Source organism: Candoia aspera, chromosome 1 (assembly GCF_035149785.1).
Source record: "Candoia aspera isolate rCanAsp1 chromosome 1, rCanAsp1.hap2, whole genome shotgun sequence".
Lineage (NCBI taxonomy): Eukaryota > Metazoa > Chordata > Lepidosauria > Squamata > Boidae > Candoia > Candoia aspera.
The window spans coordinates 125098496-125115347 of NC_086153.1; positions in this window are offsets into that span (position 1 = coordinate 125098496).

The following is a 16852-nucleotide window of genomic DNA, read 5'->3' on the forward strand; positions in this document are numbered from 1 at the left end:
CCAGTACTTTGATGGACAGCATTGTTGTAAGCCACGTCAGCAAAAGGTAATAACTCCACCCAATCGTCCTGATGGTAGTTAATGTATGCTCTAAGAAATTGTTCAAGGGTGGAGTTCAAAATCTCAGTAGAATCATCAGTCTCAGGATGGGAAGAAGTGGACAGAGCTTGTTTGGTGCCAATCAATTTTAAAAATGATTTCCTAAACTGGGAAGTAAACTGTGTCCTGCGGTCACTGACCAAATGGGAGGGGCTACCATGGAGGCAGTAAATATGGAGGAGAAATAGGCATGCCAATTGTGGGGCTGACGGGAGGGAGGCACAGGGAATGAAATGTGCTTGCTTGGAGAAAAAATCTTTTACAACCCAAATAACAGTGTTTTTTCTGACTAGGAGGAAGATCCACAATAAAATCCATAGAAATCTCATCCCACGGATGGGTAGGACTGGCCACTGGCTGTAAAAGCCCCTGTGGTTTCCCCCCTTTCCATTTTGACATGGCACAAACAGGACAGGAAGCCACATAATCTTTTATGTCACATCTCAATGTTGGCCACCAAAATTGGCAGTGAACCAACTGTAGGTTTTTTACAAAATTAAAGTGTCCAGCAAGTTTATCATCATGGGAACGCTGCAAAACATCAGTTCTTAAAGCTTCAGGCACATAAAGGTGGTGGTCCACCCATGCCAGACCGTTTTCAAAAGAAACATTGTCTCTATTAGCTAGCAACCAAGTGTCAGATTTCAGTGCCTGGGTAAAGTCCCTCTGTAACTGAGAAGGCACTTGCACTTTCCGCTTCCCAGACTGGACTGGGGGCGGGGTTGCCTGCGCACGGGTCTGGCTCTGAGTGACAGCAACCAAGCCCAGTTGTGGCTCAGTGAGAACAGTCCCAACCACATCTGCCCCCTGGTCAAAGTCCTGAGGTAAACGTGACAAAGCATCTGCCAGAAAGTTTTTCTTTCCTGGGATAAATTTCAACTGGAAATTGAAACGACTGAAAAACTGAGCCCAGCAAATTTGTTTAGGACTGAGATGCTGGGGTGTGTGGAGGGCCTCCAAATTCCTGTGATCGGTCCAAACCTTGAAAGGGCATTTAGCGCCTTCAAGGAGGTGATTCCAGGTTTCTAAAGTGGCTTTTACAGCAAATGCCTCCTTTTCCCAAACATGCCAACGGTGTTTGGTTTCAGAAAATTTCCTGGACAGATAAGCGCAAGGTTTTAAATGATTTTCAGAACCCCTCTGTAAGAAAATAGCCCCAACTGAGGAGTTAGAGGCATCAACTTGGACCACGAAGGGGTGTTCGGGATCAGGGTGCTGTAGAATAGGCTCAGCAGTGAAAAGGGATTTCAGTTTTTCAAACGCTGCCTGGCATTCAGATGTCCATTTCAGCACTGCTCCAGGGTGTTTTACCTTGTGTGTCTCCCCCAAGCCCTTGGTACGGAGTAAATCAGTGAGGGGCAAGGCAATCTCAGAGAACCCCTGGATAAATTGGCGATCATAATTACTGAACCCTAGGAAGCTTTGCAATTGCCTCCAGGTGCGGGGACGTTCCCAACTTAGAATTGCCTGATTTTTTGCAGGGTCCATTTCAATGCCCTCGTCAGACACCCGATAGCCCAGATAGTCAAGTTGGATCTTGTGAAATTCACACTTGGAAAGTTTGGCATAGAGTTTGGCATCTCTAAGCTTGTGTAACACCTGTTTGAGGAGGCGTTGCTGTTCCTCCTCGGTTTCAGTGTAAATGAAAACATCATCTAAGTAAACCAGGACCCCTTTAAACAAATGAGCATGTAAAACTTCATTAATCAACTGCTGAAGACTCCGGGTGCCCCTGCTAACCCAAAAGGAAGGACTTTGTACTGAAACGACCCTAGTGGGCAATTAAAAGCAGTTTTCCACTCATCCCCAGCTCGTATGTGGATGCAGAAGTAGGCTTCACGAAGATCGAGCTTGGAGAAAATCTTGCCCTTTGACAAATGAGCTAAAATGTCCTTCATGAGCAGAAGAGGGTACTTGTTGAGAATTGAGACAGAATTTAACCCTCGATAGTCCGTACAAAGTCGAAGCGTGCCATCTTTCTTTTCCCGGAATAGCACAGGGGCCCCAACTGGGGAATTAGGAGGTTCAATAAATCCACTTGACAGATTTTTGTCAATAAAGTCCCATAATGCCTCAAGCTCCTTCTGAGTCATTGGATAAATTTTTGGCTTGGGCAATTGAGCATTGGGAACCAACTCTATCGCACAGTCAGTTTTCCAGTGGGGTGGTGGTGCTGATCTGCTTTCATTTCCCCAAATACGTCTGCAAAGTCTTGGTATCGATTGGGCAAGCCTTCTAAATGTGCCAAGTTAGGGCGTGGCGTGGCGATCATAGCCCTTCCAACCCCTGCATGTGCAGCTCTCTCTGCTGTAGGAGCTTGGTAAAACCCATCTTTAAAAGTCAGAGTTCTGTGTTCCCAGATTATATAGGGGCTTCAATAGGTCAACCAGGGGATCCCCAGTATTACCAAGGGATTGCCAACAGGTGCTACGACGAATTTCAAAGTCTCACGGGGGCTACCCATTTGCATTGCGACAGTTCCAGTGAAATGGGTTGCCGCCCCCCCCCCCCACTTGCTGGTGAACCATCCAACTGTGTGAAGATCAAAGGCTGCTGGAGGGGAAAGCTAGGCAGGTCCAAAGCAGCAACCAGATCAGGGTGAATTAAACACCTGGAACACCCAGAGTCAACTAAAGCCCAGACTTCTGTAGTCTTTGTGCGGGAGCCCAATTTCACTTTTACTGCTAGAGTGGGACAGTCAGCACTCACCATAGCATCCTTGCGCCCATCCTCCTCCACCTGCCCGCAGGCACTCTTCACGGCAGGTGGCTGGCGTTTCCGGCCAGCTCCTTAGAGTCGTCTTCAGCCTCTCCCAAGAAGTAGAATACTTCCTCAGCGTCAGCTGCACCCTTGGCTGCTGTCATCCACCGTGGGGGGGGGGGGGATTTGGCCGGCGGCTTCCCCACTCGATCTCCAGCCTTGGCTTTTGGGCAATCAGCTGCTCGATGCCCTTCCTTTCTGCATCGGAGACACTGACCCTCACATAGCACTGATCTCTCTCCTCATCCCTGGCTCTATAGCTTGGCTGGGCAGCAGTCGCAGCACTTCGGGGTCCCCTCATGGTGGCGGGTGGTCTTTCAGATCTTCTAGCGTGCATTGAGGTATGCTGAGCGTGCTCAGCCTTGCCTGCCAGACAGATCCATTCATACAATGACTCTGGGTCATCTCTACACAACACCCACCATAGGACGTCCTGGTTGAGTCCCTCTTTAAACCGTTCTATTAAGGTTGACTGAGACCAGTCGAGGATTTTCCCAGCTAGAGCCTTAAACTCTATGGCATAATCAGCTACGGACATTTGGACCTGGGTAAGATCCTTCAGTGCCTGCTTAGCTCTTGCCTTGGCCAGAGGATCCTCAAAATGCAGCTTTAACGCCCACATGAATTCATTGAAATAATCAAGTGCAGGGGAGTCAGCATCACTTAATTGAACATACCAGTCAGCCACTCGACCCTTCAACTTGGTGGCAATGGCAGTTAACGTAGCCTCTTCAGAAGGGAAGTATGCTCCAAACTGCCTCATGTAACTTTTAGCATTAGTTAAAAAAAAAGATAACTTTGTTGGATCCCCATCAGACTTGACAGAAAAGTCTCTTACCCCCTCTCTGGTTGGAGTGGAATCAGCTGCTACTTGAGTGGTTGGGCCCCAGGTTACACTAGCTTTCCCTCTTCAGGGTGGGGACACTAGTGATCGAGCCCTGTGGGGTGGAGATTTGTCCCGGAGCCGTCTCCGGCCCTGCTCCACCAGCAGCCCGGATGGGAGGATGGGGGATGGTTGCGGGAAGCTGGGAACTCCTCCACATCTCCCCTGCCCCTCCAGTGATAGAGACAGGTTTCTTAACATGTACTCTATCGATTCTATTTTGGCTTCCACCACTCTTAGTCTCTCAGCCCTCTCTCCATCGCGTGTTCGGCTTTCTCTCTGTGGACACCATAGTAGATTCTTTGTCTGGGGTTAGCAGGAACTGATACTTCCAGGATGCCTGGGACATCCCTGGCTGGGGTTCTCCCACTTCATCCCAGGTGATCAACTCTGCGAGCGATTCGCTGGGTGCTGGTTGCTCTGGTTCTCCCCCATCGTCAGATTCCTCCACCTCAGGACTGGAACTCGATTCATCCCAGAAATCTGAAGGTTCTGGGGTGAGGCTCAGTTCTCCACTCTTGACCGTCAACTCTGGCATCTAGTCCCCCGGTCGTGAGCTTGGACTCAGCCATCGTTAACTATTTTCCCTCGCAAGAAACTAATCTTGGTAGGAGCTAACGGTACAACTTTGGTGATTCTCAGCTTTATGTAATGGTTGCCTATTCTAAAACACTATCAGACTCATGAGCAGGAATTCAAAGATATCTGATTTATTAAAGAATAGTGTGCTGGATCACAAAGAAAGCTGAGAATGATGAAAGCGCGTCAAATTCAAACTAAAAACCCTCGGTGCAAATGAAATCCCTCCCCCTGTAGAATCTTCTCAAGTTCACAATCCCAGATGCTCCTAACAGTTTGTGATGGTCTGCAGGAAAAGTCCTTGAACAGAGCACATAACCCAAACACATTCCATTGTAATGAATTCAGATACAGAGGTTTCACAGCAGCTCCCTCCCAAACAAAAATGTGCGTCAGCACCATGGCATGTGAAACGTTGCAATGTATAAACTACATTGAAACAGTGAACATGACACCCTGTGGCCTGGAACAAATCAACAGCTTGTATTATGAAGAGGGAGGAACTAGGGGGGTTCTATGGAGTAGGGCACATATGGCTTTTTGAAATTATTCTCCTCACCAAATTCTTGAATAAGAAACTGGGTAAAGAATTTCTCCAGAAGAATGATAAGGTCTCCAAAATTTTCTCAAGAGTGGGACGATAGCGCTGCTACTGAAAATGTCCATTGGAGGGAATTCCCTCATGATGACCTCTCTCGGTATTTAATGTGGGAAGCCAAGGAAGCTGTAGTGCACTGGAGAGATGACTGAATAATGAAAGACAGGGTAGTTGCAGCCCACTTAGCCACCTTGGAACCAATTAGTGCAAGAACTACCATATTCCACCCATAATAGCTTCACTGAAACACTCTTCTTTGTTGAAAGAATTTGTAAAGCCAATTCTCAGTCATCAAACTGAATGAGACAAAAGAAAATGCACAGAAAAAGTTCTCTGCCCATCCCTTGTTCTTTGCAAGATGTATACATGTCTGCTACTGAATGGAAGGAGTCAAATCTACTGGGTGTGCTTAAAAGCTTGACTAGCGGGGATATTTTTAGAGAGTTAACTCATTATCTGTATAACTGCCTAATGTTCCTATGAATCCCTCCTAATCTCATGTTCTCAATTATTCCTTGTTACAAGGATTGCCTAGGCTAATTATTCATTGTGAAAAAAACAAAAAAACCCTCTGTTTATCAAACTGAAATTTGCTACTTCTTTCTTGAGAAGGTGACTAGAAGTACTGAGCTCCATTCAACCTTCTCAGCAAAAGGCCTCTAGGAATACTTCTGCAATTGCTAAGGAAATGGCTAAGAGCATCAGTATAAGAAATGTGAGTCTGGTAAAAACAAACAGGTTTTGCTAGCCAAGGCAGAATTATTGCATTGGCCTTTATTGTTGCAGTGGGTGATGTATTGCAAGCTCCTAATTAGCAAAGATGGATGCCAAAATTATCAAAATTCCATTGGCATCCCACCAATGCAAGACCTACTGTAGCTGTAAAGGCACAGTGACATGAATTTAGATATTTAAAAGCACACTGACGTGAACCAAAAGTCTTCCTCGTGGTGATGTTAATATGCATTCCCCCTGACCTTGAGTCAGCAGAAAAAAATATGCTGGCATCATTTGGGCTGCCTTGATGCCCAAGCTCTAATCTCTTTCAGTAATGAGGATGGTACTGACTTTAGAGCTTTACTTCAGGACAACTAAGGGCAGTATTAGTAGATTCCATTACTTTTGTTTCCTGTTCCACACTCCCCTCTCAGGGTGGCATGGTGGGCTTCTGTGATCGTGGGCTCCTGGAATGGAGACTTTAGCCACCTTTCAAGTTGCTCAGGTTACAAGCCACTAGCATGGAGATGCTCTATGAAGGTCAACTGTCACTCTGGCTGTTCGTGAATGGGTCTACTAGCTTTTGGGCAGAAGTTTACTGATTTCCCAGAACACTGCTAGACTTATGGAGCAGTTTATCAGTCTTCCTGTCATTTGAGTTGGAAGGGGAAAGTGGCAGAACTTTTGTCAATTTTACCCAGCTCCCAAATATCCCAAATGAATTAATACCTTATGCAAGGGAATGGAGGTGCTGGCAGTGAGTTGTTGCAGTCAGCAGCTGCCATAAGTATGAGGGTAGGTAAAATGGCTCTACCACCTTCACAAAGTAATCGAAATGGTAGAAATCATGGCATGCGAAACTTCTTGTCAGATGAAGCAGCAGAAAACTTTTAATGGACTCATACGGGACAGAATCAGCAAAATATCTTCTTTCCAGTTTAAATTGACTGGCAGCCCTTGATGCTTACAGTCTACAGAAAGGCTTACTATGAAATGCATGTTCTAACAGATCTAATGATTTTTTCTGGAAGATACTGTAAGTATTTTGTTGTTGTTTATTCGTTTAGTCGCTTCCGACTCTTCGTGACTTCATGGACCAGCCCACGCCAGAGCTTCCTGTCGGTCGTCAACACCCCCATCTCCCCCAGGGACGAGTCCATCACCTCTAGAATATCATCCATCCACCTTGCCCTTGGTCGGCCCCTCTTCCTTTTGCCCTCCACTCTCCCTAGCATCAGCATCTTCTCCAGGGTGTCCTGTCTTCTCCTTATGTGGCCAAAGTATTTCAGTTTTGCCTTTCATATCATTCCCTCAAGTGAGCAGTCTGGCTTTATTTCCTGGAGGATGGTCTGGTTTGATCTTCTTGCAGTCCAAGGCACTCTCAGAATTTTCCTCCAACAACTGTAAGTATACCAGTATCTATAAGGAGAGCACATAATGCCTTAATGGCCTTGGAGGGCAGTGCCCAGTGACCTGAGGAGATAGAGTGAGCCCAGAGAAATTGTAACTGGCTAATAGCTGCTGAACAGAGCCCAGCCTCCAAGATGTCATCTCCAAAATCATGACTGAGGTATTGTAGATCAATTGTATGCCATGTTTTATGGTCAAAGAAGACAGAAAACAGTATGTTAAAAGTGGAACAGCTGAGGACAAATTTTGATATTTTCTGGGAACATCTTCTAACACTGACTTGTCAAGAGAAGCATCTCATCTTCCACAATAGGAACACGGGAAGCTGCCTAATCCTAAAATAATGTCCAATTTCAGCCATGGATTGTATAAAGCAAAAATGAAACGATGCTTAATTCAGTTTAAGCAAAGTGTTTCTGGTCAGTCAAAAGGCAGATTAAAAGACTTTTGGTGAGAAAGATAGGATTGCAATCTAATGCTGATACATAAATCTTCCCCTGGCTTCACTCAGCTGAGTAGCTATGGTTTGCATCCTACTGCTGGGCTCTGCTTTTTAAGTAATGCACTCTTCACCACCACTCTTTATAATACACATGCGGTGATGCCTGACCACATTTAAAATAGCCTCAATACTGAGGCCTGTTCCTATAGAGGAGCGACCTTACATGGAAGATACAAGAAAGGAGGAATCTTGTATAACATTGCATTTACATACTGTACATTAGACACCCTTCTAATAAATTGCATTGCTACTACACTCAGCTTCAGTCCAGACATTTTATATTTCCTTTTAGAAAAAAACTCAACACACCAGGATAACAAACATTGCATTATGCAGCAGGGTTATCATATACCCACTACTCTACTACACCTACACCACCAAATGGACATAATCCTTCCTTCCTTCCTTTCTTTTTTGGTAGAGACACAGGTACCAATCACAGCTACACAAAACCTCTGGATTACTCTGTGTAGATTTTTTTTTTTTTAAAGGCGGCACTTGCTTCCCATCAGGAGGGAAAAAATAGTACACATGCCAATCACTAATAGGAGGGTTTGTTCATTGGCTAAAAATAAGGCCTTTCTTAGAAAACAGGCAGACGAGTGACTATGTGTTTTGTGTTTATCTTCACTTCTACAAGGGTTAGAGAGTATCACTTTAAAAAATTAACCCTGGGGATCCTTGAAGGAGGCAAGTGATCCCCTCAATCTCCCTTGTGGATGCCAGTGTATCTTCATCAATCCAACTAGCATGGTAAGCAGTTGGGGATGGGAAAATCATTTTCAGAGAAGTGAAAAGAAAGGTATAAATTCTGTAGATCTATGCAGTCTGACTTAGATTCACCTTGACAGAGTGGTTTCTGCCCTGGAGTGATGTAATTCTCTTTGCTAAAGCAAAGAGTTAATGCAATTTGCTTGGATGAAGCCCTCTGCATTGCCTTGAATCTTCTCCAGTCTCCTGCACAGGCCCTGCTTCTGTGTCATGTCCTTCTCTGCTTTGGTGAGAGTATGCCATGGAAAGTGTGAGTCTCATCATCCTGCAGTGCTTGCCAAAGGTTTTGGCAAGTGGTACCAGAAGAGCCTGAGGAGTGGGATCTTTAAGCAGCACTTGCCAAAACTTGGCATATGCTAACGGAGAACTTCTTTGAGATGGAGCTGCAGAGCAGAGCAGAGCAGAGCAAATCCATATAGCTGCTTGAAGAGGAAAAGGTATATGGTTTTATAAAGCAGCTTTGAGGGAGTGTGTCACTTAAGAATATAAGAACATAAGCAGTGCTCTGCCATACTTTACCTTGGCCCATCTAGTTCAGCAATCTGTTTTCACAGTGGCTAGCCAACTGCATAAGAAAGCCTACTAGTCTCCCAGCAGATGATCTTCAGAAACAGTCACACTACCATCTAGGCTAATAGCCATTGATCCCCATGACTTCCATGAATTAGTCAAGCAAAACATTCCTTTAAAAATTTGCATAGCCCTAATGTTCCAGGCAAGCGGTTGATATACTTTTAAATGGGGAGGTTGACATACATTGATAGATAATAATATGAAAGTGATGTGGAATAATAGAGATCAGTTTTGTGAATATATGTTTCAGAGATGTAATGCTTATTGGCATAAAGGAAGGTGAAAATAACTGACAAGTAAAAGGATGGGTTCTGTGTCCTTTTAAAAGAGGGGCTAGTTGTTCAGTTGGATGAGCTTACATTGCATCTAATTAAAATCTCCTTTGCCATGATTGTCTGAAAGGTATATGACAATGTTAACATGTCAAGGATGTCTTGTTGATAACTGCAGTCATGAAGGATGAATTGTATATCACTTCTCCTTTAATGTAATGATAACTGTTTGCACTTTTAAAGGGAAAGTATGTCATCACACATGCTATCAGGAATCACTTCAATCTTAAATATCTGAGACAAGCCTCTTGCCCCATACCAGATATATAAATTGTTGCTACAGAATGGAGCTTCTGAACAGAAATCGTATAGAAGGTTAGATGGCAGATTTAAAACATTTCTACACCACATCCTGATATGTGTATGATGTTTATGTGTGTATATGTATGTGTACATACATATGTTTATGTGTGTATATGTTGGTATATTGTTTTTTGCTACAGAAATTAAAGTTACCATGGTAATTGAGTACTTTCTTAAGTATCAGCAGGGTGAAGAGGTCGAACTTAATTGTCCTCAATTTGGGTGTTAAAAGCTGCATTGCCTGGGGGAGGAACATTGCCTGGACTTGTTTTAGTTTCAGGTTCCTTCTTTCTACACAGCCTCCTCCCGTCCTCTCTGAGCGTGTGTGAATGCACAGCTTGTAAAATATGTTTTTGTGCTTTCTGTAAATAAATTTATTTTTATAGAAATGCCTGGTGTGTGATTTTTCTGATCTCTTTCTAGCATTCTGCCATAGGTTATGGGCCCAGTCCAGAGAAAGCAGAGAGATCAGCTCCACACCTCATGAACATTTAAAGGCAGGTAGCAAAGACCTGTGAAGATTTTTCTTTGGAGCTGCCTGGAAGTTTTCCAGCTACTGCCAGTCTACAGGACAAAGAAGCCAGCTGAGGTGACTTGCAAAAGAAGGAAGAAGCCATGGCTACCTCCCAGCCCTCAGCAATGCCTCTGGAGCAACTATGAGAGACCAACTACTTGAATTGGGCCCTGAAGATGGAAATGTATCATTGCAGAGAGAATCTTTGGCTGCCAATTGGTGAGCAAACCCCCCAAAATCCCAGTGCTGGATGGCTTAGGCAGGATTAGTGGGCTAGAGCCACCATTATCCTGGGAGTTGAAGACAATCAGCTAGTGCACGTGTGAGGTATGCAGTCTGCAAAGCAACTGTGAGATGCTTTGAGAGACTTGTATGTAAAGGCAACAGCAGGGAGTAAAGTTACCCTGACAAAAAAGCTGTACAAAGCCTACCTAGCAGAAGGAGATAGCCTTCCTGAGCACCTGCATTATATTCAGCAGCTGTTTGTTGAGTTGCAGGAGAGAGGAATGGAATTTACACCTCTCTCAAAATCGTATATACTGCTGTCCTCATTGAATGAAATGTGGGGCATGCTGATTTGTACCCTAGATGCTATGCCTGAAGCAGACCTTACCCCATCTTATGTTACACAGTGCTTACTCGCTGAATGGGAGAAGAGAGAGGAAAGATCCCCCCCATCTCTTCTGGAAAGCTGCAGCACCAGAAAACAAGGGAAAAGAAGCTGAGGCCACAGCACTAGCCAGCCAGCGATGCTTCACCTGTGGTTCAGCTGGACATTTGCAGAAAGACTGTGCCTTGAGACCCAAGAGTAGAAAGACAGAGAAGAAGAACACAAGGGCAACACAGAAGAAGGCTCTTCAGACAAGCCAAATTGCACAGGTTGCTGAGAAGGGTAATTCTGATGTATGAGTCTGTGACCAAAATTATGGGACAAGGTAACTTGTATTTATCCTGCTTGAGAGAAACTGTAAAAGGTGTATTGTATGTGCCAAATTTATAGTCAAACCTTTTATCTGTGGCACAATTGGCTGCAACAGGGTATGTCATAACATTTAAGAAAAATGGTTGTGAGATACGTAAAAATGGAAAATTGGGTGCTACTGGTATATTAAAAGACACCTTGTACATTGTGCAAAATGCAAGGAAGCCAAGCTGCAAGGCTGCAGTTGGCAACACTCCATATCATGACCAATGTGTACACCTGATGCATAGGAGATTTGGTCATGCTAATTTCAAGTATATAGCACAAATGCCACAGCTGTGTGCTGACCTAAAGATAAAACCCTGTGACAAATATTTAGATTGTGTAGTTTGCAAAGAATGCAAAACACTAAAAGCTCCTGTGAGTAAGCACAGTGACAGAGTTACAACTAGACCTTTGCAAATTGTACACTCTGATATTATTGGTCCTTTTGCTCCAAGTCTTGGACAAGCGAGGTATGCACTGGCCATCATTGATGATTTCTCAAGATACACATTTATCTACATCTTAAAACATAAAGATGAGGCATTTGAGAAAGTTTTGTGACATGGGCAAATGGAAAATCCCCAAGGCCTGTATCTGCACTCCAATGTGATAGAGGAGGAGAGTGCCTTTTTAACAAATTCAAAAGGTTCCTAGGGGAAAAGGGGATAGAACAAATTCTTTCTAACCCTTACACCCCTCAGCAAAATGGTGTTGCTGAAAGAAAGGGCAGAACCTTGCAAAATATGATGGAATGCAGGCTTAAAGATTCCAGGTTATGATTCAGGTTTTGGGCAGAAGGAATATCCACTCCCTGTTATGTACAAAACAGACTGTATAACTTTGTGATTCAGGACACTCCATTCCATTTGTTTTATGGTGTGAAACCAAAGGTAAACCATCTTAGAGTGTTTGGTAGCACTGCATGGGTTCATATACCAAAACAACAGAGAAGGAAAGGAGGCCCCACAACAAAGAAAGCCATCTTTGTTGGCTATGAACAAAGCCAAAGGAGCTACAGGTTCATAATGGGAGATAAATTAATAATTAGCAAAAGCGCTTCTTTTGCTGAACAAAACTGGGGGAGATTAAACTCTAGCTCTCCAGTTGATCTGACTACCACAAGAGAACAGCAAGGACTTGCTGATGGTGATCTTTTGCCTGATGAGGACATTAAACCAGAAAAGCAAACTGAAGATCTGTCTGATGAGACAGATGCTTCTCAGGAAAGTGATAGGAGTCAAAATTTAAGCCCTGTATTACCTTGCAGATCTCACAGGAGTAATAAAGGTGTCCATCATGTTTTCAGGCTGAAATGGTAAAGACTTTTCACATATTCACAGAACCTGAGTCCTTGGAACAAATGAATGTTTTACCACCTGAGATTGCACAAAATTGGCATTCTGCCATGCAAGAAGAATTAGTATACTTGAAAGAAAATAAAACATGGAAACTGGTAAATCTACCTCCCAATGAATGCTGTCTAGGTTGTAGGAGGGTTTTCAAACTGAAAAGGGATGCTGATGGCACAATGCAAAAAATATAAAGCAAGGTTGGTTGCAAAAGGGTTCACTCAAAGGAAAGATTTAGACTTTGACAAGACTTTTGCACCAGTTACTAAAGGTGAATCAATTAGATTACTGTCAAAAATTGCTGCACTCAAAGGAATGTCAGTTCATCACTATGACATTCAAACTGCATTTCTCTATGGTGATTTAGACCACAAATTATACATGCAGCAACCCCCTGGCTATGAAAAAGGGGAGAATGTGGTCTGTGAACTGCAGAAATCAATCTATGGGTTAAAACAGGCTGCTAGATCCTGGAACCAAAAATTAGATGAAAAACTGCAGAATTTTGGTTTTGTAAAAGGAAAATGCAGATCTCAGTGACAGGAAATCCACTTCTGGATTTTAATTCAATTTGCTGAGTCAAGCTTAGGCTGGCATTCTAGAAAGCAAAGAGTTAACAAAGCCAAATTGGTCTGCATCTCATTCTGTAGCATAAAAAGGGGAGTGTTGGTATATTGTTTTCTGCTACAGAAATTAATGTTGCCATGGTGATTGAGTACTTCCTTAAGTACCAGCAGGGTGAAGAGGTCGAACTTAATTGTCCTCAATTTGGGTGTTAAAAGTTGCATTACCTGGGGGAGGAACCTTGCCTGGACTTGTTTTAGTTTCAGGTTCCTTCTTTCTACACAGCCTCCTACTGTCCTCTCTGAGCGCATGTGAATGCATAGCTTGTAAGATATGTTTTTGTGCTTTCTGTAAATAAATTTATTTTATAGCAATGCCTGGTGTGTGATTTTTCTGATCTCTTGGGCCAAACACTTTCCAGCATTCTGCCACAATATATGTATGTGTACATATGTGTGTTTCATATATTGTCATGTTCACCGTTCAGATGGGATTACATCGTAACGGTTCGCTTGCCATGGTGCTGACACGTGTACTGGCTGGGAGGGTGCTGCTGGGAACCTTGTACAATAAACAGGCTGGATGGTGCCAGGGAGGAATGTGTTTCGGCTATCTCTTAAATGTCAAGGTCGTTTAGCTCGTTGATCAGCGGTGCTCGTTAGGAGCACCTGGAAATGTGGGGAGGGCTGCTTGTGAGGGAGGGGGTGGAGTGATGTTTGCAAAGACGCTATTTAGTTTGAGTTTGGGCACGCTTTTCTCATTCTCAGCTTTTTACATGTTTGCACTCTTTTCTAAATAAATCAAGAACCTGAATCAAGATTCTGAGTCTGTAAGTTTATTTAGATTAAGGCAATCATCACATATATGCAGAATTCCTGGAAGTGATAGTGGCTCTGGAACCAGCCTTCTCTTTATGGTAAGTGTCAATCTCAACACTGCTTTTCCTTCCAGTTCTCATTCAATTTGATGATAAGGAGAATCTGCTTTAGAAACTCTTTCAAAGGAAAAAACGAATTGTGGGGGATTCTTAGCGAGATGGTAGTCTTTTAGGTGACAAGGTGACCAAAGACAATTTCTTTCCTTGTGTAATCATGTCCTCAATGGTCTGCAGCTTCCCTAGCTCACAACACTTCATTCATTCCCAAGGAAAGGCATCTTGAGGGAATGCTTCCCATAGGACAGTTATGGTGCTACTGTCACCATTAAGGGAGCATCTTGCTCTTGAGAAATAGTCAGATCATTTCTTTTTCACTGGGAGAAAGTTGGAGAAGCCATCCATCCAATTTCTCTACCCAAAATCAATTTTCAGATTTTGGGAGAATTTGAAAAGCCATTTCAAAAGGTCATTTGTGCCCCTTTTACTATTACCACAGCTATTATCATTGCTATGGGAAAGAATAGGGAAGGAACAGCTGTGGCTGCTTGGTGGCATTGATCTCAGAGTGGAGCTGAGCTATTCCACAAAAGGTCCATTTCTGAACTCCCCCAATTTCAAAACTCAGTGCTGTTCCTATTTCGGTACTCAAGGAAGGAATCCAACCCCAAGTGGTACAGTTCAGGATAATTCTACATACTCAGCTTGGCATCTAAGATTCTTTTCTTTATTTGTGTTTTAGGGCCCAAGACATGAAAGATACAAGGGAGCACAGAATTACAGTAGGTAGAAGAAGGCATTTCCAAATACCCTTACCCATAAATTCTTAATTTATCGTAACAGCTTCTATATGCATTCCCTTTGTTTCTCTAATCATTAAAGTTCTGGACTAAAGTGTCCTCAACTGATATTTGAACACAGAGCAATTAGCAACTTCATTGTGAGTTGAGAGTTACTGGGCCATTTAAAGTGGAGTGACAGCGACTGGAAGTGGCAATGAGCAAAGTGAATGATTCATTGGTGAGTTTAGAATAACCCACAATGAGCAAAGTGAATGATTCATTGGTGAGTTTAGAGTAACCCATCTACTTTGTAGCTGTTGAGCTATGCAGTTTGGAGCCGATAGTGACTTAATGTATTATCAATACTGAACACTGAGATAGAGGGATCAGTCATCTGAAACAGAACAGATATGTTGTGATCAATGGGATTGCCACTGATCATTGTAAACAGGGGGATACATTAGACTTAATCCTGGGGCCTTTCTAGAGGAGAGTTACTCTGGCACTCAACCATATCTTATCATTAAAAGACATCAGCTTAATAGAATATATATTAACCAGTCCACAGAAAGCCCATATTCAACTCTCTTGGTAGTGGAAGATGCTGAAGAAAAATATGAGAGTGAACAAAGGCAAGAGAAAGAGGCATGGATTTTATTTGTTAATATATGAGTTGTAGAAGAATATGTATAACCTTGAAATGTCTTCTAGGGAGTGTGTGTGTGTGTGTGTGTGTGTATTACTGTAATATGTGACAGTAATTGATGGGGTTGTTTTTCAGTTAAAGATTTTTTCCCCCACTGGGCAGTGCATTTTTACCAAAACTAAAACATGTGCAGTGTTCGACTCTTTAACTGAGAGTCAGCTGCCATCAAATAGCTGAATGATCATTTGGGCCCCATGATGCATCAAGCCACATAGCCACACATTTTACTTGTCAATATGCTAGCATATTGTATAAATAACATTATGCTATTTACTTAATCAGTCTATTCAAACTGGAAAAGTTGGGGGGAAACAGCTTAAGACAGATGAGGTTTCATCAAAAGATGATTGCCTGCATTGGGAATTTATAGCATTATGCTATCTGGCTGTGTTAAACACCTCAGTTCTTGTTGCCTCCAACAAAAACTCTTTTAGCTCCTGAAATTAATCAGCCCCAAAGCCAAATGAATACTCCTGTTCAGATTCCTCCCCTGCTGAAGACCCTCAATTTGGTTCCAGTCAAGATTTTCATTAAAAGATTTGGACAAATGAAAGAAAGAGGTGCACTAGATAATGGGTATCAATCATTTATTTGACAAATTTAACCCCTGAAATGAATGATTTTGACTCCAAAGCTGTAGGAATTTGATTATGGTCTGTTGCTTTTCCTTCTCCTTCTCCTTCTCCTTCTCCTTCTCCTTCTCCTTCTCCTTCTCCTTCTCCTTCTTCCATTGTGTACCAAAGGCTGAACAATAGGAGCTCACATTTCTTATCTGATATGTGTATGTGTGTGAGAGAGAGAGACAGAGAGAGAGATGGAAAGAGAGAAAGTTGTACTGAAAAGATCCATTTGCTTACTGTTGTGCTTTGTTCTGATATTTTGGACTGCATAAAGTAATGTTCCAGATCATGTATAGTTTCAGAGGTTCTTGCAGTGATGGTCACTGACTTCAACATGGTGGGTGTGACCAAGCAATTGAACTCTACTCAAAAAAAAAAAAAAAAAGTGGTGGTGCTCTGATCATCTGGTTGCACATGTCATTTTGAAGCCAGTGACTGTCACTGCAAGAACCGTTTGATGCTCCCTTATATTACTCAAGCCCCTACAAGCTGGAATTTCCTCTAACAGCTGTTGCTCAAAATCAGCAGCCAGATTTCCTGATATTTTGAGACAGAAACATAGACTTACCCTAGGGTTTTTTTTAACTCTCAATTTATCAAATAGCCATAAAAAATAATGCTGTTCTACCTCTGTATGGCATGATCCTACACACTTTATATTATTAATGTACCCCCTTGTGGCCCTCTTTCCCAAATGTTAAATATGTTCCCTGCCATCCAATGGTTGCCCCCTCTCCCATTATAAAAGTTGCTACTGGGATGATTTTTGTTCATGCATGTTAGCCATAGGGTTCCAAGCTGTATATCAGACAAAACTAAATTTGATTTCCAAAGCAAAATTCCATTTGGTACCTTCTCCTACTCTTTCTGCCTCCTGTTTAAACTTTTGTCATTTTGACAAAAGCAGCAGGAGCCTGTGGATGGCCATTAAAAAATTCTAGATACTTGT